Source organism: Mandrillus leucophaeus, unplaced genomic scaffold (assembly GCF_000951045.1).
Source record: "Mandrillus leucophaeus isolate KB7577 unplaced genomic scaffold, Mleu.le_1.0 Scaffold802, whole genome shotgun sequence".
NCBI classification, from domain to species: Eukaryota; Metazoa; Chordata; class Mammalia; order Primates; family Cercopithecidae; genus Mandrillus; species Mandrillus leucophaeus.
In genome coordinates this window covers 482684-487883 of record NW_012108720.1, presented here as the reverse complement: position 1 = coordinate 487883, position 5200 = coordinate 482684, and positions in this window count along the sequence as shown.

Genomic DNA, 5200 nt, shown 5'->3' with positions numbered 1-5200 from the left:
AGGATTATTTTTTCTAGTTCTGTGAAGAATGGTGGTGGTATTTTGAAGGGAAGTGCATTGAATTTGTAGATTGCTTTTAACATGGTCATTTTCATAATTTTGATTCTACCTATCCATGAGCATAAAATGTGGTTTTTTTATATATTGTCTGTTATTTCTTTCAGCAGTGTTTTGTAGTTTTCGTCGTAGAGGTCTTTAATGTCCTTTTTTAGATATACTCCTAAGTTGTTTATCTATTTATTTATTTATTTATTTATTTATTTATTTGGCAGCTATTGTGCAAGGGGTTGAGTTCTTGATTTGCTTCTCAGCTTGGTCACTCTTGGTGTATAACAGAGCTACTGATTTGTGTACTTTAATTTTGTGTCCCAAAACTTTGCTGAATTCATTTAGCAGTTCTAGGAGCTTTTTGGATGAGTCTTTAGGGATTTCTAGGTATATGATCATATCGTCAGCAACAGTGACTTCCTCTTTACCAGTATGGATGCCCTTGATTTGTTTCTCTTGTGTGATTGCTCTGGTTTGGGTGAACAGTATTAGGTTGAATAGAAGTGGTGAAAGTGGGCACCCTTGTCTTGTTCCAGTTCTCAGGGAAATGTTTTCAAATTTTCTCCATTCAGCATAATGTTGGCTGTGGGTTTGTCATAGATGGCTTTTATTACCTTAGGATATGTCTCTTCTATGCCAATTTTGCTGAGGGTTTTAATCACCAAAAGGTACTAAATTTTGTCAAATCTTTTTTGTCATCTGTTGAGATGATCATGTGATTTTTGTTTTTAATTCTGTTTATGTGGGGTAGGAAATTTATTGACCTACACATGTTAAACCATCCCTTCATTCCTGGCATGAAACCCACTTGATTACGGTGGATTATCTTTTTGATATGCTGTTGGATTCAGTTTGGTAGTATTTTGTTGAGGATTTTTGCATCTATTTTCATCAGGATATTGGTCTGGTCTGTAGTTTTTTGTTTTGTTTTGTTATGTCCTTCCCTGGTTTTGGTATTAGGGTGATACTGGTTTCATAAGATGATTTGGGGAGGATTCCCTCCTTCTCTATCTTTTGGAATGTGTCAGTAGGATTGGTACCAATTCTTCTGTGAATGTCTGATAGAATTCAGCTCTAAATCTGTCTGGTCTTGGACTCTTTTTGGTTGGCAGGTTTTTGTTTTTTGGTTTTTTGGGGTTTTTTTTTTTTTACCATTTCCACGTGACTGCTTGTTATTGGTCTGTTCAGGGTTTCTAATTCTTCCTGATTTAAGCTAGAAGGCTTGTATCCTTCCAGGAATTTATCCATCTCCTCTAGGTTTTCTAGTTTATGTGTGTAAAGATGTTCATAATAGCATTGAATGGTCTTTTGTGTTTCTGTGGTATCAGTTGTAATATCTCTCATTTCATTTCTAATTGAGCTTATTTGGATCTTCTCCCCTCTTTTCTTACTTAATCTCACTAATGGTCTGTCAATTTTATTTAGCCTTTCAAAGAACCAGCTTTTTGTTTCATTTATCCTTTGCAATTTTTTTTGGTTTTGATTTCATTTAGTTCTGCTCTGCCCTTTGTTATTTCTTTTCTTCTGCTGAGTTTGGGTTTGGATTGTTCTTGTTTCTCCAGTTCCATGAGGATTGTCTATTTGTGCTCTTTCAGAATTTTTAATGTAGGTATTTAATTCTATGAACTTTCCTCTGAGTACCACTTTTGCTGTATCCCAGAGGTTTTGATAAGTTGTGTCACTATTATCATTCAGCTCAAAGAATTTTTTAATTTCTATCTTGATTTCATTGTTGAGCCAATGATCATTCAGGAGCAGGTTATTTAATTTCCATGTATTTGCATGGTTTTTGGAGTTTGTTTTGTAGTTAATATGTAATTTTATTCTACTTTGGTCTAAAAGAGTACTGGATATAATCTCTATTTTTTTAAATGTATTGAGACTTGTTTTTTGACCTATCATAAGATCTATATTGGAGCATGTTCCATGTGCTGATGAATAGAATGTATATTCTGCAATTGTTGGGTAGAATGTTCTGTAAATATCTGTTAAGTCTATTTGTTGTAGGGTATAAGTCCATTGTTTTTTGTCAACTTTCTGTCTTGATGACCTGTCTAGTGCTGTCAGTGGAGTACTAAAATATGCCACTATTATCATGTTGCTGTCTATCCCATTAATTAGATCTAGTAGTAATTGTTTTATACATTTGGGAACTCCAGTGTTAGTTGCATGTTATCCAGAATTGTGATATTTTCCTGTTGGACTAGTCCTTTTATTATTATATAATGTACCTCTTTGTCTTTTTTAGCTGCTGCTGCTTTAAAGTTTATTTTGTCTGATACAAGAATAGCTACTCCTGCTCACTTTGGGTGTCCATATGCATGGAATATTTTTTTCCACCCCTTTAACTTAAGTTTATGTGAGTCCTTATGTATTAGGTGAGTCTCCTGAAGATAGCAGAAACTTGGTTGGTGAATTCTTATCCATTCTGCCATTTTGTATCACTTAAATGGAGCATTTAGGCCATTTACATTCAATGCCAGTATTGAGATGTGAGGTACTAGTCTAGTCATTGTGCTATTTGTTGCCTGAATACCTTGGGGTTTTTTTAATTGTGTTATTGCTTTTTAGATCCTGTGAGATTTATGCCTTAAGGAGGGTATATTTTGGTGTATTTTGAGGATTCGTTTCAAGATTTAGAGCTCCTTTTAGCTGTTCTTGTAGTACTGGCTTGGTAGTGGTGAATTCTCTCAATATTTGTTTGTCTGGAAAAGACTGTATCATTCCTTCATTTATGAAGCTTAGTTTCACTGAATACAAAATTCATGGTTGATCATTGTTTTGTTTGAGTAGGCTAAAAATAGGACCCCAATCCCTTCTAGCTTATAAGATTTCTGCTGAGAAATCTGCTGTTAATCTGATAGATTTTCCTTTATAGGTTACCCGATGCTTTTGCCTCTAAGCTCTTAAGATTCTCTCCTTCATCTCGACTTCAGATAACCTAATGACTATGTACCTAGGTGATGATCTTTTTGTGATGAATTTCCCAGGTATTCTTTGAGCAAAGCCAGGGAAATTTTCCTCGATTATTCTCTCGAATATGTTTTCCGAACTTTTAGATTTCTCTTCCTCCCTAGGAACACCAATTATTCTTAGATTTGCACATTTAAGATGGTCCCAAACTCCTTGGAGGATTTGTTCATTTTTAAAAAATTCTTTTTTCTTTGTCTTTGATGATTTGGGTTAATTTGAAAGTCCTGTCTTCAAGTTCTGAAATTGTTTCTTCTGATTGTTCAATTCTATTGCTGAGACTTTCCAGTGCATTTTGCATTTCTTTAAGTGTGTCCTTGATTTCCAGAAGTTGTGATTTTTTTTTATTTATACTATCTATTTCATTAAAGAATTTTCCTTTTATATCCTGTATCAGGTTTCTTATTTCTTTAAGTTGGAATTCACCTTTCTTTGGTGCCTCATTGATTAGTTTAATAATCAACCTTCTGAATTCATTTTCTGACAATTCAGAGATTTCATCTTGGTTTGGATCCACTGCTGGTGAGCTGGTATGATCTTTTGGGGGTGTTAAAGAACCTGATTTTGTCATATTACAAGAATTGTTTTTCTGGTTCCTTCTCATTTGGGCATACTATATCAGAGGGAAGATCTGGGATTCAAGGGCTGCTGTTCAGATTCTTTGGTCCCATGGGCTGCTCCCTTGATGTGGTATTCTCCCCTTCTCCTAGGAGTAGGGAGTCCTGAGAGCTGAACTGTAGTGAATGTTTTTCCTCTTCTGGGTCTAGCTACCCAGCAGAGCTACCAGGCTCTGGGCAAGTACTGGGGAGTATCTGTAAAGAGTCCTGTGATGTGATCTATCTTCAGGTCTTGTAGCCATGGATACCAGCACCTGCTCCTGTGGAGGTAGCAGGGGACTGAAGTGGACTCTGTGAGGGTCCTTGGTTGTCTTTTTGTTTAGTGCATTGGTTTTGTGTTACATGGCCTCCAGCCAGGAGATGGCCATTTCAAGAGCCCATCAGCTGAAGTCCAATAGGGAGGATGCAAACTTGCCCTAGGGACACCTGGTTAAGTATTCAGATTTCTCAGGTGATGGTCAGGGCCAGATAGCTCCTAAGAAATTATGACCTTTGTCTTTGGTTACCAGGGTGGGTAAAGAAAGACCACCGGGTTGGGGCAGGCATAGGTATGTCTGAGCTCAGCCCCTCCTTGGGTGGAACTTGCTGTAGCTGCTGTGGGGGATAGGGGATGTGGGTGTGGTTCCCAGTCCAATGGAATTATATTCCCAGGGAGATTATGGTTGCCTCTGCTGAGTCATACAGGTCACCAGAGAAAAGCCAGCAGTCACAGTCCTCACCTGGCTCCCACACAGCCTGCAGTCCTAAAGGATGGCCTCACTCCTACTATGCCCCACCGACAACTCCAACTCTATTTCCAGACAGCAGGTAACCAGGGCTGAGAACTTTCCCCAGACCATGAATCTCTCTTTTCAGAAAGCAAGCAGACTCACAGTTTTTCAGCATCTCAGGGAGCCTGCAGCAGTGATTTGCTTCTTTCAAAGGGTCTGTGGATTCTCTCAGCTTTCCTGCTGAAGTTCTTGGAGCAAAAGTTCACAATGCGTGTCTCCACACACTGCTCTGTTCATCCAAGCAGGAGCTACAAGCTAGTCCTGCCTCCTGTTCTATTATTTTTTAATTATTGTTGTGACACTAAAGGTACAGACTGCAATTGGGTTGATGTGGTTTGCTTTACAAACCACCTACTCAAAGGATTTTCTCAGGAGACTTAAAAACCTAGTAGAAGCAGGAGCGGAGCAAGATGGCCGAATAGGAACAGCTCCAGTCTCCAGCTCCCAGCCGGAGCTACATAGAAGACAGGTGATTTCTGCATTACTAACTGAGGTACTGGGTTCATCTCACTGGGGAGTGCCGGACAATTGGTGCAGGTCAGCTGTTGCAGCCCGACCAGTGAGAGCTGAAGCAGGGCGAGGCATCGCCTCACCTGGGAAGCACAAGGGGGAAGGGAATCCCTTTTCCTAGCCAGGGGAACTGAGACACACAACACCTGGAAAATTGGGTAACTCCCACCCCAAGACTGCGCTTTAAGCAAACGGGCACACCAGGAGATTATATCCCACATCTGGCCGGGAGGGTCCCACGCCCATGGAGCCTTCCTCATTGCTAGCACAGCAGTCTGCGATCTA